The sequence below is a fragment of the Canis lupus genome, chromosome 15 (assembly GCF_048164855.1).
Source record: "Canis lupus baileyi chromosome 15, mCanLup2.hap1, whole genome shotgun sequence".
NCBI lineage: Eukaryota > Metazoa > Chordata > Mammalia > Carnivora > Canidae > Canis > Canis lupus.
Window position 1 is genome coordinate 5,360,464 of NC_132852.1, and position 15,368 is coordinate 5,375,831.

A 15,368-nucleotide genomic window follows, 5' to 3' on the forward strand; every position below is an offset into this window, starting at 1 on the left:
ACATGAAAGGGGACATGCAGCGGAATTATCGCAGCCGCACAGGCTCTTCCAAGCAGCAGCCTGGGCTGGTGGTGCCTTCATTCAGCCGAGGAGGGAGCCGCCGGCCCGGGCAGCAGCTGTGCCCGCCACTGGGAGGACGGGGATGTGGGGACAAGGTGTCACCCTCAAGGGCTCGCCTGGAGAAGAGCGAGAGCACAGAGCATCCCGTCCGCGGGGGGACGAGCGCTGACGAGATGCTGCAGGAGCTCCTGCGGTTAGGAGGCTCCTGGGGCCCCCGGGTCTGAGCACCAAGGGTCCCCACAAGTGACACGGAGAGAAGCAGAAGGGGTGAGGCGCACAGAGCGGTTGCAACAGGCTTTGGGTGGAGGGGGGGACCACAGTCCAGGCCCGTGGCCAGGACGCCGTTGTGGGGAGGTAGCTGGCGGGGCTGCGGGGACCCACAGGGCACGGCTGAGGCTTGAACCCGCTTCTGAGAACGAGAGGGGCCGGAGGGGCAGCAGAACCAGCACATCCTGGTCCTCGGGGACAATCCCAGCGAGTGGCCTTCGAGACGGCCTTCCTTTAAAATCCCTTGGTTAAGGACATCGCAGCAAAGAACCGCGGATAATCGGATAATCCGCAGAGGAGAAATGAGCGTGACGTGGGTCCAGCCTTCGATCTCCAGGGTCGGTCGGCGGGACTCGGGGCAGCGGCCCAGGGAGGTGCAGGCATGGGAGCTCCCCGGGGCAAGGAGGGGCCCACACCCCCGAGCTCGGGCACTGGCGGGGCTCAGCCCGGGGACGTGCCGGGCCACTCAGGAGAGGAGCACGTGGGCCCGGGGCTCCTGGAGGCATCAGGCTGCTCTCGGCAGGTGTGTCCACTAGGGTCTGCTCCACCTGCAGGGGCCCACGATGCCGGGTGACCCTGTGGCCAGCACGGCCGCCCGCTGCCCCGAAATGGAGCCGCAGCTCAAGGCCGCTGTGGGAGGAGGACATGGAGGCGGAAACGGTGCAGTTTCCATGGTGAGCCGCGGGCACCTGCCGGCGTGGCTGCATCGGGGCCTTTCCCGGGACGTGCGGCCCCCTCAGCACCAGGAGCTGGGGCGCCCAGGGGCTCAGTGCGGGAAGCGTCTGCCTTGGGCTCAGGCCGTGACCTCAGAGTCCTGGGATCGAGCCCCGCGTCCCGCGCAGCGGAAGGTCTGCTTCTCCCTCTGCCCTCCCCGCCCCCTGCTCATGCTTGGTCTCTGCCAAATAAATATATAAAATCTTACAAAAAAAAAAAAAAGAAGCCAGAAGCTTTTTATTCCTTTCAAGCAAGTTTTAACTGCGTGGATAGCCCCAAAGCCTTGCCGCAGGATTGTGTCCTCAGCGCACATCAGCCTGTCCCGCCACCGCGTGGGATGTCCCGTCTGCAGCACCGTCCTGCTCCTCCCGCCCCAACTTTCTGCCCTGCAGACAGTGATAGAGCGGAGCAAGGCGCAGGCCTCTAAGCGGGGCACAGCGGGGGGGGGGGCCCTTCTTGCTGCTTCTTCAGCTCCCAGGGGGTGGGGACATTTGTATGTCACACCCCACATTATTGCCTGATTTTTTCCTAATTTAAAAAAAAATCGAAGGAAGGGAAGATGGCAGAGGAGTAGGGTCCCCAAATCACCTGTTCCCACCAAATTACCTAGATAATCTTCAAATCATCCTGAAAATCTACGAATTCGGCCTGAGATTTAAAGAGAGACCAGCTGGAATGCTACAGTGAGAAGAGTTCAGCTTCTATCCAGGTAGGAAGAAGGGGAAAAGAAATAAAGAAACAAAAGGCCTCCAAGGGGGAGGGGCCCCACGAGGAGCCGGGCTGAGGCCGGGGCGAGTGTCCCCAGGACAGGAGAGCCCCGTCCCGGAGGAGCAGGAGCTGCACCAACCTTCCCGGGAGGAAAGGGGCTCGCGGGGAGTTAGAGCAAGACCCAGGAGGGCGGGGATGCCCTCGGGCTCCCTGAGACACTAACAGACACCTGCACCCCGGGAGAGTGCGCTGAGCTCCCTAAGGGCTGCAGCACGCAGGGCGGGACCCAGAGCAGCTCCGAGGTGCTCCGGGGCGGCTCCGCGGAGGGGGCTGCGGGGCGGGAGCAGCTGGGTGGGGGCCAGGGCAGAGGAAGAGGCTCCGGGGAGAGGGCTGCGGGGGCGGGAGCAGCTCAGAGGGGCTCAGGTGGTGGCTCCGCGGAAGGGGCTGTGGGGCTGGAGCAGCTGGCTGGGGGGCTTGGGATGGAGGAAGAGGCTCCGGGGAGGAGGCTGCGGGGCGGGAGCAGCTTGGAGGGGCTCAGGCGGAGGAAGACGCTCCGCGGAGGGGGCTGCGGGGCGGGAACAGCTTGGAGGGGCTCGGGCGGAGGAAGAGGCTCCAGGGAGGCGGCTGCAGGGCGGGAGCAGCTCTGAGGGGCTGGGGGCGGCTCAGCGGAGGGGGCTGCAGGGCGGGAGCAGCTCGGGGGGCTTGGGCGGAGGAACAGGCTCCACGGAGGGGGCTGCGGGGCGGGAGCAGCTGGGGGGGCTCCGGCGGCAGCTCCGAGGAGGGGGCTGCGCGGCGGGAGCAGCTTGGAGGGGCTCCGGCGGAGGAAGAGGCTCCGGAGAGGGGACTGCGGGGCGGGAGCAGCTCGGTGGGGGCTCCGGTGGCGGCTCCGCGGAGGGGGCTGCATGGAGGGAGCAGCTTGGAGGGGCTAGGGCAGAGGAAGAGGCTCCGCGGAGGGGTCTGCGGGGCGGGAGCGCAAATCCAACAGCGCAGGCCCCACAGCACAGGGCGCCAGGACACAGCCCAGGATCTGGCCTCCCCCGGGACAGGCAGAGGCCCGGAGGGCCCAGGACAGCGAGGACGCTCCTGCCCCAGGCTGAGCAGATCAGCGGCCCCGCCCTGGAGCCTCAAGGCCCTGCAGACCAAGAGCTTTGTAGTTACTGCAGGAGCTGACTCCAGGGCTCCAGACCTGCTTCCGCCCCTGCGGTTGTTACTCCAGGGGCCTCACGGGGTAAACAACCCCCACTGAGCCCTGCACCAGGCAGGGGGCAGAGCAGCTCCCCCAAGTGCTAATACCTGAGAATCAGCACAACAGGCCCCTCCCCCAGAAGACCAGCTAGACGGACAACTTCCAGGGGAATTCAAGGGACTTAAAGTATACAGAATCAGAAGATACTACCCCGTGGTTTTGTTTTGCTTTGTTTTGTTTTCTTTTGTTTTGCTTTTTTAAAATTTTTTTTATTTATTTATGATAGTCACAGAGAGAGAGAGAGGCAGAGACACAGGCAGAGGGAGAAGCAGGCTCCATGCACCGGGAGCCCGATGTGGGATTCGATCCCGGGTCTTCAGGATCGGGCCCTGGGCCAAAGGCAGGCGCCAAACTGCTGTGCCACCCAGGGATCCCTTGTTTTGCTTTTTGATTTCTGTTTGCTTCCCCCACCTTTTTTTCCCTTTATTCCTTTTTCTTTCTTTTTTTTTCTTTTTTCTTCCTTTTTTCTTTTTTCTTTTTCTCTTTTCTTTCCTTCTTTCTCTCCTCTCTTTTTCTCCTTTTCCCAATACAACTTGTTTTTGGCCACTCTGCACTGAGCAAAATGACTAGAAGGAAAACCTCACCTCGAAAGAATCAGAAACAGTCCTCTCTCCCACAGAGTTACAAAATCTGGATTACAATTCAATGTCAGAAAGCCAATTGTCAGAGAGCTGGAGAAAAGACAGCAAATAGATCCTACACCCAGCAGAAGAAGAGGGTTAAAAACGATTTGAGCAGAACTCAATGAAATAGAGACCAGAAAAACTGCGACTGATCAACAAAATCAGGAGTTGGTTCTTTGAAAGAATTAGTAAGATAAACCATTAGCCAGCCTTATTAAAAAGAAGAGAGAAAAGACTCAAATTAATAAAATCATGAATGACAAAGGGGAGATCACTACCAACACCAAGGAAATACAAACGATTTTAAAAACTTATTATGGGCAGCCATATGCCAATAAATTAGGCAATCTAGAAGAAATGGACAGATTTCTGGAAAACCACGATTAACCAAACCTGGAACAGGAAGAAATAGAAAGCCTGAAGAGGCCGATAACCAGGGAGGAAATTGACGCAGTCATCAAAACCCTCCAAAGACACAAAAGTCCAGGGCCAGATGGCTTCCCTGAGGAATTCTATCAAACGCTTAACGAAGACACCGTACCTATTCTACTACAGCTGTTTAAAAGACAGAAAGAGATGGAGTACTTCCAAACTTCTTCTATGAGGCCAGCATCACCTTAATTCCAAAACCCAACAAAGACCCCACCCAGAAGGAGAATTAGAGACCAATATCCCTGATGAACATGGATGCAAAAATTCTCAACAGGATACTAGCCAATAGAGGCCAACAATATATTAAGAAGATGATTCAAAATGACCAAGTGGGATTTATACCCGGGATGCAATGCTGGTTCAACACACGTAAAACAATCAATGTGACTGACCATATCAGCAAGAGAAAAAACAAGAACCATCTGACCCTCTCAATAGAGGCAGAGAAAGCATTTGACAAAATAGAGCATCCGTTCCTGATCAAAACTCTTCAGAGTGTAGGGAGAGAGGGAATATTCTTCAGCATCTTAAAAGCCATCTACGAGAACCCCACAGCAACTTTCTCAATGGGGAAGCACTGGGAGCCTTTCCCCTAAGATCAGGAACAGGACAGGGATGTCCACTCTCACCACTGCTATTCAACATAGCACTAGAAGTCCTAGCCTCAGCCATCAGGCAACAAAAAGGAATAAAAGGCATTCAAATTGGCAAAGAAAAATTCAAACTCTCCCTCTTCGCAGATGACATGATACTTTACATAGAAAACCCAAAAGAGTCCACCCCAAGATTGCTAGAACTCATACAGCAATTTGGCAGCGTGGCAGGATACAAAATCAATGCCCAGAAGTCAGTGGCATTTCTGTACACTAACAACGAGACTGAAGAAAGAGAAATTAAGGAGTCAATCCCATTTACAATTGCACCCAAAAGCATAAGATACCTAGGAATCAACCTAACCAAAGAGGTAAAGGATCTATACCCTAAAAACTACAGAACGCTTCTGAAAGAAATGGAGGAAGACACAAAGAGATGGAAAAATATTCCATGCTCATGGATTGGAAGAATTAATGTTGTGAAAATGCCAATGCTACCCAGGGCAATTTACACATTCAATGCAATCCCTATCAAAATACCATGGACTTTCTTCAGAGAGTTGATACAAATCATCTTAAGATATGTGTGGAATCAGAAAACACCCCGAATAGCCAGGGGGATATTGAAAAAGAAAACCATATCTGGGAGCATCACAATGCCAGATTTCAGGTTGTACTACAAAGCTGTGGTCATCAAGACAGTGTGGTCCTGACACAAAAACAGACACATAGATCAATGGAACAGAAGAGAGAATCCAGAAGTGGACCCTCAACTTTATGGTCAACTAACATTCTACAAAGCAGGAAAGACTACCCACTGGAAAAAAAGACAGTCTCTTCAATAAATGGTGCTGGGAACACTGGACATCCACATGCAGAAGAATGAAACTGGATCATTCTCTTACATCATACACAAAGATAAACTCAAAATGATGTAAGATCTAAATGTGAGACAAGATTCCATCAAAATCCTAGAGGAGAACACAGGCAACACCCTTTTTGAACTCGGCCACAGTAACTTCTTGCAAGATACATCCATGACGGCAAGAGAAACAAAAGGAGAAATGAACTATTGGGACTTCATCAAGATAAGAAGCTTCTGCACAGCAAAACTGAAAGACAACCTACAGAACGGGAGAAGATATTTGCAAATGACACACCAGATAAAGGGTTAGAAACCAAGATCTATAAAGAACTTATTAAACTCAAAAGCAAAGAAACAACCAATCCAATCATGAATTGAGCAAAAGACATGAACAGAAATCTCACAGAGGGAGACATAGACATGGCCACCAAGCACATAAGAAAATGCTCCACATCACTGGCCATCAGGTAAATACAAATCAAAACCACCATGAGATCCCACCTCACACCAGTGAGAATGGAGAACATTAACAAGGCAGGAAACAACAATTTTTTGTCTGCTTTTTATTTAAAAAATGACCATGATTCTTTGGGAGGTGATACAAGATTGCTTTCCAGTCAGATCATAATTTCCACAATTTCTGTAATAACTATAAATTTGAAAGTTTCTCACTCTCCCCACCCCAATTCACTTTTGGCACCTGTGTGTGAAATGTCACTTCCAAAAAAAGGGGGAAAATATGCTGAATACTGGGTTTTCATCACACAGTACTCCTTTCGTGAGGAAAAATGTTCTGGTTGCTAAATTGAGAATATTGATACAAGAATGCTTAACAATATCTCATCAGTAAAAGCCTTTTTCTAACCAACTCTATGGCTGTCTCAGAAAAAAATTACATATAAATAGCAGCCAATTCCTAGAGGTAAAAAGGCAATGGCTTATCTTCTCCTTTTCCACTTCTCCTAATTTTACATTTAGAATTAGAGCAAATCTATGAGAGGTAGCAGAAGGTCTGGCACAGGCTCTGGCTTCATGATTTGAAAATACAATTTCAACTCATCACATTCTTCAGAAGAACTCATTATACTTAAAAGAAACACACAAAGAGGCTCTCTTCACCTCTGCATGCAGAGGTTGACCAGAAGGACATACATTGGTTACCAACAGAGAAGGATGAGCCTACGATCTGGCAATTAGGAGATGGTGTATCCAAAGATATAGTCTTGACCTGGTTAGAAAACTGTGTCATTTGTAAAGTATATTACTCCTGAGTCTTCACTTACTTGCTAAAAAGAAGCTTCTACACAAAAATCAGGATGCTACAGGAGAGAAATAGCTAACACAGGCTATAGTTGGCTAATATTTAAATACAAAGAATTCAACTTTCATTTTTCATATGTGTGAAGGGTTTGTGAGCTTGTTACTGACCTATTTGGCCCAATTCATATTTATTTTTATTTTATCCACTGTGCTTCAGATCCATGGGGTATTGCCAAAAAACTTATCCCAAAAATCTCTCAGTTTTTATTAGAGCTTAATGGATTTATTTGAATACTTCTGTTAAGCTGATAAGAGTTAGGGAGAGTCTTATCCTACTCCCTTCCCCAAACCTAATTAGACATTTTTATTTCAAAACAAAAGATGGTGATATTATAAAACTAGGGAGGGAAATAAGATGCTATGACAGTACACTTCTTTTTAGTTAACACTTATTTCTTACCTATAGCACTACATGTGTGATAAAACTTTTGGGAAGGAGAAGGGAAGAAGGAAATTCCAAAGCCTCCCAACAAAGTAGCCATTCCAATGCATGGACAAGGGCTTATTTCTCCTGCCAGCCACTGATTCACAAATATTTTCCCCTTTTAAAGAAGTATGTGTGAATGAGGTTGGGGAGAGCAAGGAACACATCAAGGCGTCAACTATACTCTTCTCTTAATGAGCCCGCCCTATGTCCTTAGTGGCGACTGACTTCATCTGCCATCTTGGCTTTCACGGTAAGCAACATCTTTCTTTAAAACTTTTCTTGTTCTTGCTGCTTTTCTTGCCGTTCTTGTCTTTGTTCTCGGACATGTTTTTGGCTCTGATTTCTCTCATTAGGTCAAAGAATACCTTGTCCACATTGGCTCGCGTTTTAGCTGATGTCTCCACGTACTGCACACCCCACTCCTCTGCTTTAGTCCTTGCCTCTTCGATGGGCACCTGCCTCTGCTCCTCTAGGTCGGACTTGTTTCCCATGACAAGCAATGGACTTGCCTTTTTTTTTTCTGGACCACATATCCATAATGGACATACAGTGCCCAAGGCCCTCAGATGCAAGAAAATATCGTCCTTGTCTATGCTATACACCAACCAAGTAACAACTGCTGCCACATCCTGGGCTCTCCTGGAAAGAGAGGTTCCTATAGACACTGGCGTGTGACCGTCCACATCCAGCTGTCCATTGAGCCTTGGGAGGCATAGCTACTGAGGTCTCCTCAATGCAGGAGAGAGTCGAACTTGAGGCCGCGGGCTTATCCCACCTGCAGGGGAGGTCTCCCCTGTTCTTCCTCAGTCCCTTGCTGGATGCCACCATACCAGAGAAGGTCAGCCCTCCCCAGTCCCCTTGGCTATGTAGGGAGCCCCCATGACATCAACTGAGTGAACTGCAATGGAGTTTGTCTACTTTATGGATGGTATGAGCACCATGCTACAGGGGGGGAGCTCATGTGGAATATTTATGTCCCTAATAAAGGACACAACCCACCCAACAGTCAGCAGTAGAAGCCAAGCTTTAGGCTGCCATTTAGCTCTGGATGCCCTGGTCAGCAAATGGTTCCATCAGCACCTCTTACAAACTCTTGGGCCACTGTCTAAGAGTTGTTCCTTTTAGGGTAAGGAACTCAGGGCACTCTTGCCTCAGAGATACCCCAAATATAAATCAAAATCACAGATGTCCCCACATGCAGTAAGGCCACAATGCAAGGCCTCCCTGGGACACCACTTGTCCTCCTTGGTGTTCCAACATTACAGATCGTGGCCAGACGCTCATTTTGCTTCTCAGGATACATAATGCTGGCCCTACAGGAGGGACTCAATAAGTAAAATCCCACCTCCCCTGGAGACCACAAGCAGCCAGTGGAACTGAGAGGCACACACTGGTCTCCTCAAACAACTCCTATTTAAGCTTCAAGGTGTCAAACGGGCCTCCAGTGGAGGCCATCAGGGGCCTTGACAACACAGAGTTTCAAGACAAAAGGATGCACGTGCAGTTATCCACAAGCCGACTTCGGACTGCCCCTGGGATGGGAGACCAGAGTGGCTGCTATCGGCGTGGGAAAGAGGGGCACTGGTCCAAAGAGTGTCCAGTAGATCGCACAGGTCGTGTGGCGGACTTTACTGAGCAGTATAACGGACAGTATGGAGCAGTGCGCACGCCGTACACCCTGGGCTGCGGGGAACCCACGTGTTACAACGATGCATATGGAGCATCGACTCTTAGAAGCGCTACCGGGTCCGCTCTTATGAGGCAGTGGCGGCGGCAGCAGCAGCCTCTGCGTACAACTGCGCGGAGCAGTCCATGTCCCATCTGCCTCACGACCAGAGCACAGCTGGGACCAGTCACCCCAACCCCACTTCTGTTGATCCCTACGACAGACACCTGTTGCCGAGCTCAGGGGCTGCTGCCACTTCGGCTCTGTGGCTGCTGCCGCTGCCAACACCTCGTCCTACTATGGAAGGGACAGGAGCCCCCTTCGTCGTGCCACAGCTGTGCTCCCCACGGTTATGGGCCAGAGAGTGAGCTGCCGCAGGCCTCAGCAGCTGCACGGATTCTCTGTATGGCATGGCCCAGTGTGAGCGGGAGCACATGTGGACCGAGCACGGTGCTCAGCCTTTTGAAACTGGAGGTAGGATCATTGCGGACTGAACCCTGGGCTGCGGTCATATATGAGAACCTGCTCCGTGCGTCCCCTTGCCACGATGTTTCCATTGCTTCGTGTTTGAGTAAACAAAGGAGTTTGTGACCAACTGTGTTTTCTTTCTTAATTTAATTCTTATAAGTTGACTTTTCTTTCCTCTTGATACTAGTCCCTGTAGCCTTTCACTCCGTTCCTTATATTCTCAGCCTCTGAGCAGCCCTAGGTAAGGATTATGCTGGCATCCCCTTTTTCCTGTACCGTGGATCCCCCTCTTATCTTGCTTTCCTTAGGAATTGAGCCCTTCTCCCTGTCTACCTGCAACATCTCCTTTCCCTTTAAAATGACCATGTAGTGGCACGAGACCTTTTACTCTTCTGTTAGCTCTGGGCCCTAACGTTGAGGCTAATCTGAAACTGCTAGGACCATTGGGGTTTTGGGGGTGGGGGTTGTTGTTTTGTTTGTTTTGCTTTATGTCTGACCTGTGATCGTGGTACAGCATTAGCTGAAATTTAGCCTTGTTTTATTTCACTCCTCCCACTTTTTAAAAAATATTTTGACAAATAAACGTTTCTAACACTTAAAAAAAAGTGAGAGAAAGAGGGAGAGTACGAGCAGGGGGAAAGGCAGAAGGAGAGACAAAGCGTTCCAAGCAGCCTTCTTGCCGAACATGCAAAGCTTGGCATCTGGCTTTATCCGACAACCAAGAGATCATGACCTGAGCCAAGATCAAGGGGGATGCGTAACCGACTGAGCCACTCAGATTTTATTTATTTATCCATGAAAGACACAGAGAGAGACAGAGACACTGGCAGAGGGAGAAGCAGGCTCCATGCAGGAAGCCCAATGTGGGACTCGATCCGGGTCTCCAGGATCACGCCCTGGGCCGAAGGCAGGTGCTCAACCACTGAGCTACCCAGGAGAGGAAAAAAGGGGTTTCTGAGGCAGAGCAGCATAAAGAGACACAAGGAGACATGAAATTATATGGCTTGCTCACACAACGCTGGTAGTGAAGTATGGCTGAAACCTCAAAGGCTGCAGATGGAGTGTTAATATGTTTTCAATGACGCATTTACAAGTTTTGACTTATTCATAGTCAAAGAGTGAGTTATGAGCAGACGACATGATTCTTTCTGTATTTGTATTCAAATTAAAAGGGAATGGAAGAAAAAAATAGGGAGATTACTGTCTCTCTAATTTATTTGTTACTCCTTGCTGTTTCTTAAACTTCAGAATAGAATTACTACCATCAGTTTTTTACAGTTTTTTTAATGTCTTTTATTTTTAATTCTTTTAAGTGATCTCTCTGCCCAACATAGGGCTTGAATTCATGACCCTGAGATAGATAAAGAGTTGCATGCCTTACCAACTGAGCTAGCCAGGAGCTCCATTATTCATTGATCATCTTCATAACTACAACTTTTTATATTCTTTGTTTTCCTCATCATCACTTAGCTGCTTTGTTTTCTTTGCAGCCTGTTCCACTAAGGAGCAGTTGGTGGCCTCTCTTATTCTTTAACTTGAACAAACAGAAGGAGTAGCAATGTAAAAGGGTCCAGGGCCAACTTGACTTCAAATTCTTCCTCATTTCCAATGTGTCTTACAAGACCTCTCTTTTTGTTTCATTCTCTAGGATTAGAAGAAAGCCTTTGTTGTAATTTTAGTTAGCCTTATTAATGACACCTTTCCTTTATTTCAAATATTTGAGAATGTTTATATTATATGTAGGGATGAAGTTGAAGCCCACTGTTTGGGAGCCAAGACTGTATAGGAAAGACAGTATATAATACTTTGTGATATGAATGATTTATCTATCTCAGATTTCAGGTTACTGTTAACACTATTCTAAAAAGACAGTATCCATATATAGAAACATTTCTTATTGATAATGTTTTATGTAACTAAGTATTATGAAGATGAGTCCTTTTTGGTTTGATCTCTTTTTCCCAAATTAGGAATGAGTATTAAGATTTAGCATCAAGTTTATGATATATTTGAATTTTTGCTCCATGCATGCAACTTAATTTTTGTAAGTTAATACTGAGTTTTATAATATTAAAAACGGGTGTCAGCCTCACATGCCCAGCTGGTGACAATGTTGGAAGCTAGTAGGGATGGGTCAGCTTAGAGCAAGTTAAGTACTGCATGAATGTATTCCAATTCAAAATAAGAAAAACCATTCTGTCTGCCAAACAAAATATATTCTGAAGGCTGGCTGTTTTGTAATACTTGATCTGAAATTTTTGGGGTCTGAAATTTATAAAAGAATTAAATTATAAAATGCTAAATGGCTTGCCTTTATTATGAAGTAATCGGTTACTTTATTTTTTTATTTATTTATGATAGTCACAGAGAGAGAGAGAGAGACAGAGAGAGAGAGAGAGGTAGAGACATAGGCAGAGGGAGAAGCAGGCTCCATGCACCAGGAGCCTGATGTGGGATTCGATCCCGGGTCTCCAGGATCGCGCCCTGGGCCAAAGGCAGGTGCCAAACCGCTGCACAACCCAGGGATCCCAATCTGTTACTTTAAAATCAAAAGAGAAGAAGAACTGGGGGTGGTGGAAGGGGAGGAGGGCGGGGGGTGGGAGTGAATGGGTGACGGGCACTGGGGGTTATTCTGTATGTTAGTAAATTGAACGCCAATAAAAAATTAAAAAAAAAAGAAATAAAGCAAATATCATGAAACCTAGTTATTACAAATTGCCATCTGTATTTATAATAACATTGGTAGCTATTTTTTTCTAATAAGATGAGTGGAATTTCCTTGATTATAGGTTTATTTTTATTATTTTCTATTTTGAAACGGCCAATATGCTTATGAGTAAGATTTGTGTGGTCAGCTTCTGTTCTTTCATAAACTTCAGATAAAAATCATTTTAGCTGTAACCAAAACCTGAAGTCTTTAAAAAATGGCAGATGTTAATTTAAAAACAGCATATACTAATTTAGTTTGCTGTGTGATTATGGTCTAATGGAAGTTTCATAAGCTTTCTTTTCCCCTAACTCAGAAAAGTATATGTCCAAAAAGAGTTTTGGAGTATGTTCTTAGCCAAGAATTTTATCCACTTAACATATGTTTACAAACTTATATAAAGCAAAAAAGAATGTAGGTAACTATAGTGAGCAAGAAATATAGTTTTGCTCATATTATCTGATGTTTGCCAAAAGAAGAATAAAAGATGTATGAATTAAATCATACAGAGAAAAATACACGTTTGAGGAAATTCAACAAGAAACAGATATCCCTGAAAGAGAACTTGGTAGAGCCCTGCAGTCCCTCGCCTGTGGTAAACCAACACAGCGGGTTCTTACAAAAGAACCCAAGTCCAAGGGAACAGAAAATGGCCACAGATTCACAGTTAATGATCAGTTCACATCCAAAGTACACAGAGTCAAGACTCAAACAGTTGCTGCCAAACAAGGTGAATCTGACCCAGAAAGGAAAGAAACGAGGCAGAAAGTAGATGACGACAGGAAACATGAGATCGAAGCTGCTATCCTGCAGATAACGAAATCCAGAAAGAAGATGCAGCACAGTGTGTTAGTAGCAGAGGTAACTCAGCAGGTGAAGGCTCGATTCTTCCCAAGTACAGTTGTTATTAAGAAACATATAGAAGGACTTATTGAAAGAGAATATTTGGCACGAACACCTGAGGATTGCAAAGTATACACATATGTAGCATAAAATGCGTTCAGAAATTTGATTTATCCTTGGACTGTACTCTTCGCATGGACTGAGAAGTTCTTTTAAATCATTAAATATTAAGACGACCATCTCTTCTATTAAATTACAGCACATGTTCTAGACCATTCAGATCAAGCCTTTACTCCCTTTGAGAGTTTTCAACATCAATTGATTGAGCTTCAGGCTTTACAGAGTTTATCCCTGTAGAGATCAAATTTTTTTTTTCTGGTTCTTCAAAATTTTATTAACAAAACCAGGGAGAGGGGAGGCAACAGTGAGCAAACTGCACAGTCCCACCCAGGCACAGAGAATGGAGAGACAGAGGGACAGACAAGGACAGAAGAAAATCCTGAGACCCTCTGATACCGGCAGCGGGGTAGTCAAATGGTGGGTGGGCACAGGGAGAAACTCAGGGACCACTGGAGAAACAGATGAATGGCAGAGCAGCCAAACGGGGGATTCGGGCGGCTCCCGGGCCTGGAATGCAGAACGTGGGGACTTCGGGGCCAGTGAGGCTCAGCGGTCAGCACTGGAGCGCGGCTCGGGAGTGAGCGGGTCATGCTGGATCGTGAGGTGCAGCGTCAGGGCCAGTGATCCTGCCCGTCAGTCCCAGCCGTGCGAACGGTGCGTTCCTGCTCAAACAGCTCGTCCGGCTTGTACCACGCGTGCACACGCTCCAGGGCCACTCCAGCAACCGCAACCTCTCCCAGCAGTAATGCGGGTACACTGGCGTTTGGGCAGGAGGCAGAAGTCACCCGCGAGCTAAAGACATCACGCACAAGAGGACACCCACATACCTCATCAGCTGGCACTTCGGGGTCCCGGGAGTGCTCGGGGCACAGCACCTGGAGCCGTTTACAGTATGTCTTGCTCTGAGGGTTGTAGACATCACAGAAGAGTCGTGTAGCTTCCTCAATGTGTGTGGGGTACGTGGACCCAAAGGACGTCTGGCTCTCGTACTTGGCAGCAGCGCTCCATGTGGCGCAAGGCAACACGTGGGTTGATAGGGTGCCCGCAGGAGATGCAGAAGATCTGCAGGTCCGTGTCATCACTGTCACCCTCATTGCTTTTCCAAACAAGGGCCTGTTCTGGGATTGTGGGTGGACATGAAATGGGGACACTTGTCGGCCCATTTCAGAGAAGCCTCCAGAGCTCTGCTACTATCGGCGGGTCCACCACCCAGGCTTCCTTGGCCTCCCACCTTCCCCTCCAGCCTTGCCACACTTTCAGTGTGGGCTGCGGGGGCTGCTTCCGTACCCCTGTGGGGGCAGTGGGGTGAGTGGGGTCACCGTGGATCCACAGCTGTTCTGAGGGATGGATGCCTGGTGTGGGAACGCTTCCCTGATGCCACATCTTCCAACCTCCCCCAGCCCATGAGGCAGCTTGTGGATTCGACTGGCCTTGCCATCTGCCCCGGGCAGGAGGCCAGGCTTGCCTTTGCTCCAGCCCCAAGTGGCCAGGACAGAGGCAGCCTTGGCCGCCCCACTTTGTCGCGGACAGGCCTCTGACCTGTTCACATCCACTCTCTCCGGGGAAGCTGAGGGGAGCCGTATAGAATCCTTGTTCCATTGCATCATTACTGGAGTCTTGGGGCAGCTGCTAAAACCACTCGGTTTTAGTATTCCATGCGGGGAGTGGGGCAGTGTCCCATGGTGGGCTGGCCTGGGACCTTGTGCTGTGCTCTGTTCTGTCACCCAGTCACTGTAGATATTTTCTACCTTCCTGCATAACTCAGGTTCCAGGGTACGTGATCTGTTCTCGGTTCCCTTAATAAACAAAGTCAGTCCTCCAAAAAAAAAAAAGAAAGAAAGAAATATGATCATCTCCTTCTTTTTCCCCCAACAATACCAGCCTTTGAGTTCTTTATTAAGCACCAGATTTTCACATGTGTCACTATAGGAGGGAGGCTTCAGATTCAACCAGACTCTGGCCCGTAGTCAGGAGAGATGTGGTGTGCTGAGGTATTCCTGTGTCTAGAAACAGGCACATGGCTTCAAGAGCAGCAGAAGTTGACTATGGGCATCATCGTCTTCCTTGAGAGAGTAAAGGTAAGTGTCGTTCAACCCAGGGAACTGAGGCTCCATCCCCAGGGGGAGGGCTTGGAGAGGTGGCCATAATGTCTTCAGGGATGCTGCCCTGAAGCATCCAAAGATGACATCCCATAGGCTTTAGAGAGCAGATCAAGAAGCTGCTTCTTTTCATCTTCTGGGAGGAAACTAAACTTTGCCGCATTGATGTTCAGTCTCTTAAACTCCTCCTCGGCAAAGTCCATGCCCTCT

General features: G+C 48.4%; 2 pseudogenes; one reads left to right on the forward strand and one right to left on the reverse strand.

Moving 5' to 3' along the window:
* The first annotated feature begins 709 nt into the window (after nucleotides 1-709).
* LOC140605390 (RNA-binding protein 4B pseudogene) lies at nucleotides 710-9,916 on the forward strand (annotated as a pseudogene).
* A 3,689-nt stretch (nucleotides 9,917-13,605) lies between these two features.
* On the reverse strand, nucleotides 13,606-14,663 carry LOC140605391 (CXXC-type zinc finger protein 1 pseudogene; annotated as a pseudogene).
* Between the last annotated feature and the right edge of the window lie 705 nt (nucleotides 14,664-15,368).